The sequence below is a fragment of the Balaenoptera acutorostrata genome, unplaced genomic scaffold, assembly GCF_949987535.1.
Source record: "Balaenoptera acutorostrata unplaced genomic scaffold, mBalAcu1.1 scaffold_831, whole genome shotgun sequence".
Taxonomy (NCBI): domain Eukaryota; kingdom Metazoa; phylum Chordata; class Mammalia; order Artiodactyla; family Balaenopteridae; genus Balaenoptera; species Balaenoptera acutorostrata.
In genome coordinates, this window is record NW_026646065.1 from 272 (window position 1) to 16,771 (window position 16,500).

At 39.9% G+C, this 16,500-nt stretch overlaps 1 long non-coding RNA gene across 1 annotated transcript in view; it reads right to left on the reverse strand.

Moving 5' to 3' along the window:
• Positions 1-3,682: 3,682 nt before the first annotated feature.
• LOC130706822 (uncharacterized) overlaps positions 3,683-16,500 on the reverse strand; it is a 116,656-nt gene continuing 103,838 nt past the window's right edge. The window contains exon 8 of the long non-coding RNA XR_009006883.1: positions 3,683-5,504. This is a non-coding gene — a long non-coding RNA (uncharacterized LOC130706822). The remainder of the gene's footprint in view (positions 5,505-16,500) is intronic.

Genomic DNA, 16,500 nt, shown 5'->3' on the forward strand with positions numbered 1-16,500 from the left:
GCCCCAAGCCAGGCATTCACAACTAACCTCCCGTTTACATTTCATGGGGCAGGAAAAAGTGGGCTTCCGACACTTACAACTTAGTCTCCTGTTTACATTTGCTGAGACAGGAGATAGATGGGCTTCAGTTTAGACATTTAAAATCAGCCTCCTGTTTGCTCTCTGAAATGGAAGTAACTGCAGAAACAGGGTAAATACCCAGGCTTTGTCTCCCGTGAACACCTTAAGATAACAGTCATGGCAGGAATAGAGAGGGGCTAACCCTTGTTTGAGTAAAGGATCAAGAGGTCATATATTTCCCATCCTTGGGGCAAGGGAGACACTGCACATGTGCAGAAAGGTTCCTTGGGGGTCAAAAAGGAGGGCACACCACCCCAGAATGTGTGATGCTAAGGCCGTCTCATAGGCCTCTGGGCTGAAATCCATCTTGGAAAAAAGTTGCACAGGCATATTGGGGAGGGTCCTAGGGCAGGTCAGGTGTAGAAGAAGAAACCAGATAATTGGCCAAAGGTACACAAAGACCCAGAAGAACTGCCCTGTATAAATGATTTAACCACCTTTTTACTGCGCTTCTCCTCATTAGGGGGGACGCCCACACCCTCTCTATCCAGATGTGCATCTCTGCCTTGCTTCTGTCTTAACTAAACAAACTGTTTCTCTGTGTGCTATGTCTCTAATAATAAACTTTGTACCTGTTTTTACAGTTTTTGCCTCCGTGAGCAATGCATTTTTCACTGGGGGCAAGAGCCGGGGGTGTGGTGGCTAGGATTCCTGGTTTTCATCCAGGCTGCCCAGGTTCAATTCCTGGGCAGGGAATTAAGATCTCACTTCATGCCACCACTCACTGCTGCCTCTCCAAGATCATGTCCACACTGTGGCTCTTAGGCCATCTGTATACCTGGGTCCCAGGGCAAAACTAGGAAAGCTCGTAGCTGAAATCATATTCTCCAAATTGCTAGATCCTGATAGTCCCGAGAAAATATCCTCCTAATGGAATAGAATTTTCCGTCTCTGCATTAATTAACCTACTTGGCATCAAGGGGGCATCCTTTGTGAAGGACAAATAGCATATTTTCTCAAGAGTGAGTTCACTGGTTTAGTCATAATGGAACAGACTTCTTTTTTCATTTATTGCAATTTTCAAACCAAGCAGGATGCTGCAGGGCCTTTCTGGATACCAAAGCCTTTCCCTGTCCTCTGCTTCTTTGGAGGAAAAAGGTTTCAGCTCCTAGACTGTTGTCGCTGAGTTGCAAAGGACAGATTCAGACAGTTACTAATAAGGAAGAAGAGAAAATACAGAAACAAAGGAGGGGCAGTCAAAAACAATAGGGTAGCTATAAAACGGGGACCTGTTTCCTCCTCAAGGGATATACATAGCAATATCTATGTATGTGTCTTGTTATGCATAACAATATGTGCAGGATCTAAAACTCCCACTCTGCTGGAGGATGGTAACTTCAGATTGAGTACAATATTCCTAAACACCACCCAGTCACCTCATTACCAACAAAAGTCACACATCCTATAGGCTTCGCCCCAAATTTTTACTATAAAAACTCTTCCACAAAAATCATCCAGGAGTTCAGGTCTTTTGAGCACGAGCCACCAGTTCTCCTTGCTTGGTCTTTGCAATAAATCTTTACCTGCTCCAAACTTCGACGATTTTGTTTGTTTGGCCTCACTGTGCATCAGGTACATAAACTGGCATTTGGCAATCATTTCCTATGTAAAAATCCATGAACTCCTAACGTTAAAGGTAAATATGAAAGTATAATGAACTGACAGCCATACCATGTTTGTTTTATGCAAACCAGATGGCCCTCCTCATGACATAGGCCTAGCAAAATACTCAATATTGTTTGCAAATTTTTTGTTCATACACCTCCAATTCTGACCTGAGCAAGGCTGTTGAAAAATCATTATTCCTTCAACACTTGATGGAATATTTTCTGTGTTCTTTATTGTATATAAATATATTTCAACATTTTGTTTTAAATTATACAAAAACACAGGGTCAGTTTAATCAAAAGCATAGTGCTTGATGGGATTATTGGAGGAAATTTCCACTCTGCATCTCCTTCCCAAATGGAACCAATGTTCATTAGCCTCAACTTTATTCAGTGCAGTCCACTACACAAATACATTTTTCAAATAGGAGCTTTTCTTTTTTCCACTTATTTACAACTCATTTTGACTCAATTAAAGTGTAGTCATATTATCAAGTCAAATTATTTAAAACTACATAGTTGGGCTGCAACACAGAGGCTTGAAAGAATGAAAAAAGAGCCCAAAATCAGCGACAGAGACATCAACGATTTAATGGATGGAGGATCTTACATGTCTGAAGTGTGGTCCTTGAGTGACATCCCACCCTGTGCAGCAGACCACAGGAAGGACGTGGCAGTAGTCTTCCCTAGCAGGGGTTGGGGGGAAGATACCAGTTATAGGGGGAATTGACCTCAGATTGGTTCATCAGTTACCAGGGAAACCAACAGAGCTACATGATTCTCACCGTCCCTTTGATAAGCTATCAGCGTGGCGATGTTCTGCTCTAAAGCTAGAACAGTCATTGGCTGGGGCATGGGGCAAGTATGCAGGAAGGTTACTCTTCTGAGTAGGGTGTAGGTGAAGCAAGCACTGGTCAAGCAGGAGATGTACAAAGAGCAAGAGAACAGGCATTTTGAGTGGCCTGACCATACATACATCATACTTTTTCTTGGCTGCATGATATTTTATTGGAGGGGTATATGATTTACTTAATAAAAACCTTTTACATGGATGTTTAGTTTGTTTCCAAATTTCATTATTGTAAATATGCAGTAAATATTTGTGTCTATACTTCTTTGCATATTTGCATTATTTCTGCAATACAAATTCCAAAATATACAATTGCTAAATTAAAATAGATACGTAAAAGTTGGTAGATGTTAACAATAGGCCATCAAAGAAGCTATGCTAATTTATACTCCCACTAGGATTTGTGAAAGAAAAAGCCTTTCTGACACTTAGTAAAACAGTAAGACTTTTTTCAAGAAAATTACAATAGGGCAGAGAGATCAGACTTAACTCCAAATACAGCAAAGAAAGCTGGGGACTTATAGCTGATGAGCAAAGTGAGGGAATATGTGGATGGAAAATGACTAGAAGGAGACTTCAAAAGTAAAGGGATTCTTACTAACCTGACCTAACGAGATTCTTGCTAAAGAGAGGCCAAGTGCTTAGATGTCAAAGGTGAGGGATGAGGCTCAAGGATGAAGATTCTATCTAAACTGACTTAGCAGGATTCTTGCTAAAACTGGACTGTGTACCCCTGTCAAGGATGGGATGGATATGGAATGCTAAGGTCAAGGCTTAGTCTAAAAGAGGGTTTAGAGGAACCTGACTGAAGTTTGGTCAAGAAGGGCATTTGGGTCACATTACATGAGAGTTCCACTCCCCTCATCCCTATTCCAATACAGGATTTCACTGTTCTTTGATAAACAGTTATTACAGAGGCTAATCGAATAGATGATTTACATCTACATATTTCCATTGGGCATTTTCTTACTGTATGTGTGAGAGTTACAAGTTCCAAATTTTTTATACAAATAGGTTCTGAGACCAGAGTCCTTTGTATTATTCTGAAAACCAACTTATATTACATATAAAATTCCATTATATATTTGGATCTATTGATACGAGTTTTGTTGTTGTTGTTCCCTTGGTCTATCTATCAATGCACCATTTACACAATGTGTTCATTACTTTAGCTTTCTTATAGATTTAACTATGATAATCATATCTTTTGACTCAATTTTCAGAATTTCCCTAGCTATTCTCACAAGCTCTTCATCAAGAGAAACAGTATAACTTTCTAGGGCCAAATCTCTAAAAATAATCATGCTGAGGTTCTGATTAGCATCATACTTATGAATTGAAGTGAGACATAATATTGTTACAATGGTAAAATAATGACATTATCCAGTCTGCCAATAATATACTTCTGGCCACTGTATATCTCACTCTCCTTTAGATCCCTTATGTAGTTTAATAGTTTTCTATATATAGATATACATATAGGCAAACATTGATTCAGTTCTTTCAATTGGATTCTTATAGTAAATGAAACATTTTCACATATGGTATAATATGTATTTATTTGCACATGGGAAAGTTGTTGGTTTTGATATAGTAACAATGTTTTTTGCTTTATTCTCTGATTTATTTTTTCAACTAGTTTTAATGTTAATGATCTTGGATATTCATGCACATAATGACAAGCCACTGATTTTCAACATTTATCATTATTTGTACTTCTATTATGGGCTGAATTGTGCCCAACCCCTCAAATCAATATGTTGAAGCCCTAACCCTGAGTACCTTAGAATGTAACTATATTCAGAGTTAGAGCCTTCCAAGAAGTAATTACATTAAAATGAGGCTGTGAAGGTAAGCTCTAATCCATTCTACCTGGTGTTCTTATAAGAAGCTTTGGCTACACAAGGAGACACAAGGAATGCATACATACAGAAGAAAGACCATATGAAGACACAATAAGAGGGCAACACTAAAAAAGTCCCAGAGATCTAAAGCACGATATAGTGAATATAAACAACAGTATTGTATTATAGTCATCAAACTTGCTAAAAGACTAGATCTTAATTATCACAATCACCAAAAAGAAATGATAATTACATGACATGATCAAGGTGCTAATTGTCACTACAATGGCAATCATATTACGATACCTAAATCTACCAAATCAACATGTTTTACACCTTAAATTTACACAATATTATATGTCATATATTTCAATTAAAATTGAAATATATTTCAATTAAAATATGTCAAATATATTTCAATGTTATATGTCAAATATATTTCATCTCTCCTTGGCTTGAGACCATCTGCAAGCCAAGCAGAGATGCCACAGAAGAAACCAATTTACTGACACCTTGATTATGAACTTCTAGCCTCTCAAACTGTAAGAAAATACATTTCTCTTGCTTAAACACCCAGTCTACACTTTGTTGTTATGGCAGACCTAGCAAACCTATACACCTTATAATGAATTAAACATAATGAGCACAAAAAGTCTGGTGGAGCTATATTAAATAAGTCATAATAGACTTTAACATAAAGATTAATAATAGAGATAAAGTATATATAATCATATACTATATACATAATATATATAAAATATCTTTTCTGTGTATTTATTATTTATTCTTTGTAATTCTTATAACCTGTCGTGTGACACCTGTTCTTCCAGATGCCGGATTGACAGCAGGGAAAAAGAAATAAAAATCCCTCTACTCTGCTCTTGGGTTTGTGTTCAGGGTTGGTGTGGGGAGCCTATTAGATGGAGTCACAGCAAGAGAGCAAGGGAGTATGTCCCTACCTGGCAGAAAGTCCTGACGAAATTGGTGCTGCTCCCTTAGGTGGAGGTGCTTGGTCATGGCTGGCCCTTGGTTCAGTATAAGATAGACCAAAGATGAGCCTTCCTCTCATCTCACTTAACGAATCTTAATGGCAAAACACAAAAAGATCAAACAGGTTACAAATGACAGAAATACATCTCAGAACCAAGCTCAAGAATATTTATATGTCTACAAAATATCCACCACCCAGCAAGTCTGGAATCCAATTAAAAATGACCAGATTTAACAAGAAAATGGGACCCATGAGGAACAAAATAAATCAGTTAAAACTGTTGCTAATCTGGGAATTCCCTGGTAGACCAGTTGTTGGGACTCCATGCTCTCCCTGCGGAGGACCTGGGTTCGATCCCTGGTCAGGAACTAAAATCCCACAAGCCACATGGCATGTCTGGAAAAAAATTTTTTTTAAAATTGTTGCTAATCTGACACAGGTGTTAGAAGGGTATTAATACAGTCATTAGCACTGTATTCCATACAGTCATTATCCCTGTATTCCATAGATTCAAAAAGTTAAGTACAAGCATGAGAGATAAAACAAAAGATTCAAATTGAACTTCTAGATGTAGATAAAAACTACAATGCTTGATATAAAAAATAAAATGGATGGGATTAAACAGCACATTATACATTTCTACAGAAAAGACAGGAAAAAAACAGAGGAAAAATTAGCAATGAACAGCAAATGGTACAACAATTTCAAGTGGTCAGATAAATATGTAATTGGAGTTCTTACAGGAGTGTGAGGGAGTAGGGGAGAAAATTGAAAGAAATAATGAGTGAAAGTTTTTCAAACTGTAAATCCATACATCCATGAAGCTTAGTGATCTCAAGTATAAGAAACATAAAGCTACACTAAGGCACATCACAAACAAATTGATCAAAACCAGTGATAAATATAAAATATTAAAAGCAGCTGGAGGAAAAAAAATTGTTTGTACAAAGAAGCCAAGATCGGGGGGGACCTTCAAGATGGCGGAGGAGTAAGAGGTGGAGATCAACTTCCTACCCACAAATATATCAAAACTACATCTACATGTGGAACAACTCCTACAGAACATCTACTGAACGCTGGCAGAAGACCTCAGATTTCCCAAAAGGCAAGAAAATCCCCAGATACCTGGGTAGAGCAAAAGAAAAAAGAAAAAACAGAGACAAAAGAATAGGGACGGGACCTGCACCTCTGGGAGAGAGCTGTGAAGGAGGAAAAGTTTCCACGCACTAGGAAGCCCCTTCACTGGCAGAGACAGGGGATGGGCGGGGGAAACTTCGGAGCCACGGAGGAGAGCACAGCAACAGAGGTGCTGAGGGCAAAGCGGAGAGATTCCCGCACAGTGGATCAGTGCTGACCAGCACTCACCAGCCTGAGAGGCTTGTCTGCTCACCCACCAGGGCAGGTGGGGGCTGGGAGCTGAGGCTCCAGCTTCAGAGGTCAGATCCCAGGGAGAGGACTGGGGTTGGCTGTGTGAACACAGCCTGAAGGGGGCTGGTGCACCACCGCTAGCTGGGAGGGAGACAGGAAAAAAAGTCTGGACCTGCCGAAGAGGCAAGAGACCATTGTTTCGGGGTGCACGAGGAGAGAGGTTCCTTCCCTGTGTGCCCACAGAAGGCAGAGCACTGCCTAAGCAAGTTCCAGAGACGGGAGCGAGCTGTGGCTATCAGCTCGAACCCCAGAGACAGGCATGAAATGCTAACACTGATGCTGCTGCCACCAAGAATCCTATGTGCAAGCACAGGTCACTATCAACACACGCCCCCAACCCTGAGAGCCTGTGGAGCCCACCACTGCCAAAGTCCCTTGATCCAGGGACAACTTCCCTGGGAGAACACACGGCATGCCTCAGGTTAGTACAATGTCATGCCAGCCTCTGCTACCAGAGGCTCACCCCACATTCCAGTTATGACTACCATACCCCTCCTTCCCACCAGCCTGAGTGAGCAAGAGTGGCCTAATCAGCCGCTGCTTTAACCCCTCCTGTCTGGGTGGGGAACAGATGCCTGAGGGTGATCTACATGCGGAGATGGGACCAAAACCAAAGCTGAACCCCAGGAGCTGTGCAAACAAAGAAGAGAAAGGGAAATTTCTCCATGCAGCCTCAGGAGCACCAGATTAAATGCCCACAATCAACTTGATGTACCCTGCATTTGTGGTATACCTGAATAGACAACAAATTGTCCCAAATTGATGAGGTGGACTTTGGAAGCAACTGTACACTTGGGTTTTGCTGTCTGCGACTGATTTGTTTCTGATTTTTATATTTATCTTAGTTTAGTTTTTAGCGCTTGTTATCATTGGTGGATTTGTTTATTGATTCAGGTGCTCTCTTATTCTTTTTATATATTTTTTATTTTAATTACTTAATTTTATTTATTTTTTCTTTCTTTTTTTCTCCCTTTCCTTCTGAGCCATGTGGCTGACAGGGTCTTGGTGCTCCTGCCTGGTGTCAGGCCTAAGCCTCCGAGGTGGGAGAGCCGATTTCAGGACATTGCTCCACCCGAGGCCTCCCAGACCCACGTAATATAAATCAGCGAGAGCTCTCCCAGAGCTTCTGTCTCAATTCTAAGACCCAGCTCCACCCAATGGCCGGCAAGCTCAAGTGCTGGACGCCCCATGCCAAACAACTAGCAAGACAGGAACACAACCCCACCCATTAGGAGAGAGGCTGCCTAAAATCATACTGAGTTCACAGACACCCCCAAAACACCACCAGACGTGGCCCTGCCCACCAGAAAGACAAGATCCAGCCTTATCCACCAGAACACAGGCACCAGTCCCCTCCACCAGGAAACCTACACAACCCACTGAACCAACCTTAGCCACTAGGGGCAGACATCAAAAACAATGGGAACTACGAATCTACAGCCCGTGAAAAGGAGACCCTAAACACAGTAAGTTAAACAAAATGAGAAGACAGAGAAATATGCAGGAGATGAAAGAGTAAAGTACAAAATGAAGAGGATATAGGCAGTGTAACTGAAAAACAATTCAGAGTAATGATAGTAAAGATATCCAAAATCTTGGAAATAGAATAGAGAAAATACAAGAAACGTTTAACAAGAACCTAGAAGAACTCAGGAGCAAACAATGATGAACAACACAATAAATGAAATTAAAAATTCTCTAGAAGGAATCAATACCAGAATAACTGAGGCAGAAGAACGGATAAGTGACCTGGAAGATAAAATAGTAGAAATATCTGTCACAGAGCAGAATAAAAAAAAAAGAATAAAAAGAATTGCGGATAGTCTCAGAGAGCTCTGGGACAACATTAAACGCACCAACATTCGAATTATAAAGGTCCCAGAAAAAGAAGAGAAAAAGAAAAAGAAATATTTTCAGAAGAAAATATTTGAAGAGATTATAGTTGAAAACTTCCCTAACATGGGAAAGGAAAGAGTCAATCAAGGCAAGGAAGTGCAGAGAGTCCCATACAGGATAAACCCAAGGAGAAACATGCTGAGACACGTATTAATCAAACTAACAAAAACTAAATACAAAGAAAATATATTAAAAGCAGCAAGGGAAAAGCAACAAATAACATACAAGGGAATCCCCATAAGGTTAACAGCTGATCTTTCAGCAGAAACTCTGCAAGCCAGAAGAGAGTGGCAGGACATATTTAAAGTAATGAAAGGGAAAAAATTACAACTAAGATTACTGAAAATCTGAAAAGTAAATTAAGAAAACAAACCCATTATCAACTTCAGTACAAAGAATACAATACTTAGAAGTAAACTTAACTAGAGGTGAAAGACCTGTACACTGAAAAGTGTAAACAATGATGAGGAAAATTAAAGAAGACACTGATAATATGGAAAGACATCCCATGTTCATGGTTACTATTTTTAGAATGTACATACTACCATAGTGGTCCACAGATTCAATGAAGTCCCTATTAAAATCCCAATGGTGTTCAATACAGAAATAGAAAAAGCAATCCAAAAATTCATAGGGAACCACAAAAGAGCCCAAATAGCCAAAACAATCTTTCGAAGAATAGAGCTCAAGGGATCACACTTCCTGCTTTCAAAACATATTACCAAGCTACAGTAATTAAAACAGAATAGTACTGGGTTAAATACAAACATATAGACCAACGGAACAAAATAGAGAGCCCAGAAAGAGACCCATGTATATACAAGAAACAAAATATCACCACTGAATACTCTCAATCAAATACTTATGAAAAGTCCTAAATACACTTTTGTCAAATGTTTGAATCCTAAACGTTAGTAGCATGGAACATAAAAATACATCCAAAAAAAACCAACACCATTTTATATTAATTTAAAATAAAGTCACAAAAAAATGGTATAGGCTTCTCATATCATAAAGCTTCCTTCCAACCTGTAACAACCATTACACCTTCCCAAATGCAATCTAGATTTCAACAAACAGGAGCAATACCACCACCACCACCATCACCACCACCAACAGCAACAAACAGCTGTAACAGAAAATCCTGATGGGAAGGGAGAATCTGATTTCCGGAATTTCTACTTTATGTTATTTAACATATAAATTTTCAACAAAGAGTTATGAGGTATGAAAATAAACAACAAAGTATGATCCATGAATGAGGAAAAAAAATGTATATATACATATATATATATATTTATATATATGTGTCTGTGTGTGTGTGTATATATACATACACATTGTCCACACAATGTGGACATACACATATACACATTGTCCAGGCATAAAAAGACTTTAAATCACTCTCTTAAATATTCCCATAGAACTAAATGAAATTTTGGACAAAGAACTAAAGGAAATCAGGAAAATGGTGCCTCACCAAGCGATGAATACTAATAAAGAGAAAGAAATTACAAAAAGGAATCAAATATATATTCTAGAGTTGAAAAGTGCCACAACTGAAATAAGAAAGTCATTAGGGGGATTCATTAGCAGATTTAAGCAGGCAGAATAAAGAATTGGCACATTTGAAGAAGAACTGATTGAGACTATCCACTCTGAGGGGTGGAAAGAGGAAAGAGTGAAGAATAACGAGCAGAACGTAAAAGACCTACAAGACATCATCAAGTATGACAACATATCCATAATAGGAATCCCACATGGAGAGAAAGGGATAGAAAGTCAGGGAAAATATTTGAAGAGATAATTGTCCCAAACTCCTCAAATATGATAAAATACATGAAAGTACATATCCAAGAAACTCAATGAACTCCAACAGGAGATCTACACAAAAACACTATATTAAAATTGCAAAAACTAACAACAAAGAGAATTTTGAAAGCGTCAAGGGAGAAGGCTGGTGGATTTCATATTCACGTGTTGAAAGAAAAACACTGTTAACCAAGAATTCTATATCTGGTAAAACCATCTTCCAAAAATGAAGGACAGCAGTGATATAGGTAAGATGGCAGAATAGGAAGCTCCAGGTATGTAACCCCATGAAAACTCTGAACTAAACAATAGAATACAAATAGCTTTGTGGGAGCTCTAGAAACCAGCCAGTAATCTGAAGCAACAAAGTGAATGCCCAGTAAAGAAAGAGTCACTCTCAAAATGAGAGCAAATTTCGTGACATTTTTGCTCACTCTTATCCTAACCCATTCCTGGCTCAATATGGTGCAGTAGAGTGAAAGCTGCCCAATTACTGGTCCTCCATTGGGAGAAAAGTAAAAGAGTGCAACTTGATTGCAATGTGTGGCATGCCAGGCAATGTCTGAGAGTCTGATTTCTGTCTCACATGACTCAGAGCTGAGATAGGAATAGTGGAATATTTTGTATATCAGATTGGTGGCTGTGAAAGCAATGATGGATTCAATGGCCCATGAAAACTTCATGGCAACTGTAGACCTGCACACACCTGGAGGGCAGAGATTATTGACAGAGGAATACAACAGAACATTTAAGGGCCAAGAAGCCAGGGGTGAGGCTCTTGGAGAAATGAAACAATTAAAAACAGCTGTGTGTGTGGCAGAATTAGGGGCTTGAAGCTGGGCTTTACACACAGGCCCAGTGAAGGCACATCCTCATAAAAGATCTGAGACGACCTTAAGTCTTTACACCAGGCTGATTAGTGAAGGTTTTCCTCTGCAAGTATCCAGTCTACAAGGCTGGGAGAGGTGGCTGTTTTTTTCAATATGCAATTTTTGACAAAAACTCACAAAATACAGAAAAAACAGGGAAATGTGGCCCATTCAAAGGAACATAATAAATCTCTAGAAAGTGACACTAAAGAAACACAGGCTTCAGGGGCTTCCATGGTGGCGCAGTGGTTGAGAATCTGCCTGCTAATGCAGGGGACACGGGTTCGAGCCCTGGTCTGGGAAGATCCCACATGCCGCAGAACAGCTGGGCCCGTGAGCCACAATTACTGAGCCTGCGCGTCTGGAGCCTGTGCTCCGCGACAGGAGAGGCCGCGACAGTGAGAGGCCCGCGCACCGCGATGAAGAGTGGTCCCCACTTGCCACAACTAGAGAAAGCCCTCGCACAGAAACGAAGACCCACCACAACCATAAATAAATAAATTAATTAAAAAAAAAAAAAAGAAACACCGGCTTCAGAGTTGCTAGATGAACTCTTGAAAACAACTGCCTAGGAAGTCAGGAAGGTGATATATCAACAAAGTGAGAATATCAACAAAGAGACAATTTATTTTAAAAAAGCAAATGTGGAGCTAAAAGTGTAAATTGAATATTTCACAAGAGGGGTTCAAAAGCAGACTGCAACAGGCAGAGGAAGGCATCAGCAAAGTTGAAGACAAATCACTTGAAATTATTAGTTCTCAGAGCAAAAAGGAAAATGAATGAAGAAACGTGAACAGACCCTAATGGAATTATGGGAATCCAAAAAAGAAGACATTATGGGAATCCAGGAAGAAAAAAGAGTGAGAAAACAGCGGAAACCTCGTCTGAAGGAATAATGGACAAAAACTTCCCAAGCTGTGAAATACTTGGATATAAAAATACAAGTTAAACGAACTGTAGGGTGAAATCAAATAGACCCACACTAAAACACAGAGCTCCTTAACAGATGAAACAAACATTGATGGAAGGGAGAAACAGTAATGAGTTGGAGACTTTGATAGCCTTCATTCAGAAATGGGAGAGGGGCTTCCCTGGTGGCGCAGTGGTTGAGAGTCTGCCTGCCAATGCAGGGGACACGGGTTCGAGCCCTGGTCTGGGAAGATCCCACATGCCACGGAGCAACTAAGCCCGTGAGCCACAACTACTGAGCCTGCGCGTCTGGAGCCTGTGCTCCGCAACAAGAGAGGCCGCGACAGTGAGAGGCCCGCGCACCGCGATGAAGAGTGGCCCCCGCTTGCCACAACTAGAGAAAGCCCTCACACAGAAACGAAGACCCAACACAGCCAAAATAAATAAATAAATAAATTAATTAATTAATTAATTAAAAAAAAAAAAAAAGAAAGAAATGGGAGAGAACAACCACACAGAAGATCAGGAAGGAAACAGAAGACTTAAACAACAGTATCAACCAAATGGACCTAACACACACATATATACACAGCTCTCTACCCAAAGACAGTAAATTATAGATTTTTCTCAAGTGTACATGTAACATTTCCAGAATAGGCCATATGTTAGGCCACAAAACAATTCTTAATAAAAATTAAAACTATTGCAATCACACAATGAATCTTTTTCTATCACAACGGAATAAAAGTGGAAATCAGTAACACAAGGGAAACGAAAATTCACAAACATGTGGAAATTAAACAGCACGCTTTTAAACAACCAACGGGTCGAGGAAGAAATTACAAGAGAAACTACAAAATACCTTGAGACCAAAGAAAAAAAATACAAAATACCAAAACTTACGGGATGGAGCACAAGCAGTGATGAGAGGGAAATTTATACCTGTAAAGGCTTACATTTAAAAAAGAATAAAGATCTCATATCCACAATCGAACATCTTCCTTAAGGAAGTAGAAAAAACTTAACCCAAGGCCAGCAGGTGGGAAAAATAATAAATATTACAGCATACATAAACAAAACAGAAAAACAATATGGAAAGTCAATGAAACCAGGAGTCGGTTATTAGAAAAGATCAACAGGTACCTCAAGATGGACACAGAAGAGACTCCTGAATTTCCCTCCTTCCATGGATGCACTGAATATACAGCTACACACAGATCAATTCCCTCTGAAAGATATCAAGAAACTAACTTTAGTGACTCCTACACATTGGGAAACTGAGAAAATACCCACAAGGAAATGTGTAGGAAAGGATGAGACACACTCTTGCTATAAACCCCACCCAAGAACAGCGCCTTATAATCTTTCTGAAACCACCAACTCCTAGCCTCTTCCCAATTAGCGCACTGTTTGCACCACATTTCTAATGTCCCAAATTTTAAGGCTGCCGCCTGAGGGATGGGCCCCCAAATCATCTAGCTCTGAGAGCCAAACGGGCTTCCCTTCACAAGTCCCATGGTATTAGAGCAAACAAATAAGCAGTTTTTACAAGGTGCTTGAGCACTCCCTCTGGCTATCTCCCCAAGCTCAGAGCAGAGGGAACACACACAAATGCTTATCTCCCAATTTCTTCCTGGAGGGTGTTGGACTACATACTTTCCCAGCTACTGTCTGAGGGCCCAGCTTCTAATCAGCTTGCATTTCAGCTGACTGGAATCCTGCCTAGAGCCCCAAAGAGCCAGTGGGTACTTACCCTGCTCTCTCCCCCCAGCTTCCTTCAACAATAAAGCCAAATCTCCTGCATGTCCCTGGAGGGAGCTTGTCTACACATTTAGAACCCTGACTTTTAAAACTGCCACCTGAGGGATGGACCCCAAAATAACCTGCCTCTGAAAGTCAACTGGGCTTGCATTCCTGAGCACCACAGTACTATAGCAAACAAAGAAGCAGTTTTTAAATGGATGCATGAGGATTCCCTGTAGCTATACACCCAGACCCAGCATGGAGGGAGATGACAAAATAATGCCCATCTCCCAGTTTCTCCCTGGAAGGAAGTTGTATATTTTCCTAGCTGCTGCCTGTGGTTCTGGCTTCCAGTTAGTCAGCATGTGGAAGCTCACTGGGATCCTTTTGTGAGCCTGGTAAACCTGGTGGACATGTCCCCTGCTATCTCTCCCAGCTCCAAGTAAGACCAAATTTTTATCTTCTCTCCTGAAAGGAGCTTGTCCACACCTCTAGCACACCAGTTTTCAACTGCCACCTAAGGGACTAGCCCCCAATTCACCTAGCTCTGGGAGCTGAAAGGGCTCAGCCTTCATGAGTCCCTGGGACCACTAAAAACAAAGGCTGTTTTACTTGGACAGAGAAGCATTCAGAGCAACTATTTCCCTTGGCTCAGCACAGAGTGAGGAAGAAAAAACTCTTCCAGCTCTGGATTCTTCTTCATAGGGGCTACCCGGCATATGTCATATTCTGACTTTTCCAACTCCTGCCTGATAATTGGGCTTCCAATTCACCTGCATCAGGGAGTTAAAGCAGCAGGCAACTGGCAGTTGTCCAGAAGCCTACACAGGCATATGAGCATTAACCACATCTTTGAGGACACTGATGGGTCTTGGAACACCCTCAACTACTGGAAGTCACTAAGAACAAAGACAATGATTTCAACAACCAGGCCAGGCTGATTAAGGAGGTTCATATCCTACACAAGGCCAATCTGTCAAAACTGGGAAAAGTGGCTGTTTTATACAAAAACCAACACAGAGAGTCAGAGAAAGTAAAGAAACGGGGATGTTTCAAACAAATAAACAGATCTCTAGGAGCTGACCTTAACGAAGTGGATATAAGTGAATTACCCAACAGGGAGTTCAAAATAATCGTAATAAAGATGCTTACTGACGTCAGGAGAATAAAGCATGAACAAAGTGTGAGTTTCAACAAAGAGACAGAAAATATTAAGAAGTACGAAACAGAAATCATAGATTTCAAGAATAAATGAACCGAAAAATTCAATACAGGGCTTCACAAGCAGACTAGGCCAAATGGAAGAAAGAATCAGACAAGGCAGTGGAAGTCATCTAATCAAAAGAGCAAAAAGAAAGAAGAACAGAAAAATGTGAAGATCACATAAGGGACACCAGTAAGTGGATCAATATATGCGTTACAGGTCTTCAAGAAAGAGAAGGAAAGAAAGGGCAGAAAGCATATTCAAAGAAATAGTGCTAAAAACTTCCCTAATGTGGGGAAAGAAAGAGATACCCAGATCGAGGAAGCCCAAAAACTTCCAAAGAAGATTAATCCAAAGAGATCTACACATAGACACACTATAATGAAATTTTCAGAAGATAAAGACAGAATCGTAAAAGCAAGAACAGAAAAGCCACTTGTTTAATACATGGGAATCCTCATAAGATTAACAGATTTTTCAGCAAAAAATATTGCAGCCCATAAGGGATAGGAATGATATATTCAAAGTGTGCAAAGAAAAAAAAACTGCCAAGAATACTGTATCCAGCAAACTTGTCCTTTAGAATTGGAGAGACAGAATTTTCACAGACAAACAAAAGCTGAAGGAGTTTATAAAAAAGTTGTTAAAAGTTCTTCAATCTGAAACTTGAGGAGACAAGAATATACAATGGAGAAAAGATGGCCTCTTCAATAAGTGGTGCTGGGAAAACTGGACAGCTACATGTAAAAGAATGAAATTAGAATACTCCCTAACACCATACACAAAAGTAAACTCAAAATGGATTAAAGACCTAAATGTAAGGCCAGACACTATAAAACTCTTAGAGGAAAACATAGGCGGAACACTCTTTGACATAAATCACAGCAAGATCCTTTTTGACCCATCTACTAGAGAAATGGAAATAAAGACAAAAAAAACCCAAATGGGACCTAATGAAACTTAAAAGCTTTTGCACAGCAAAGGAAAACATAAACAAGACGAAAAGACAACACTCAGAATGAGAGAAAATATTTGCAAATGAAGCAACTGACAAAAGATTAATCTCCACAATTTACAAGCAGCTCATGCAGCTCAATATCAAAAAAACCGAACAACTGAATCCAAAAATGGGCAGAAGACCTAAATAGGCATTTCTCCAAAGAAGATATACAAATTGCGAACAAACACATGAAAGGATACTCAACATCACTAATCATTAGAGAAATG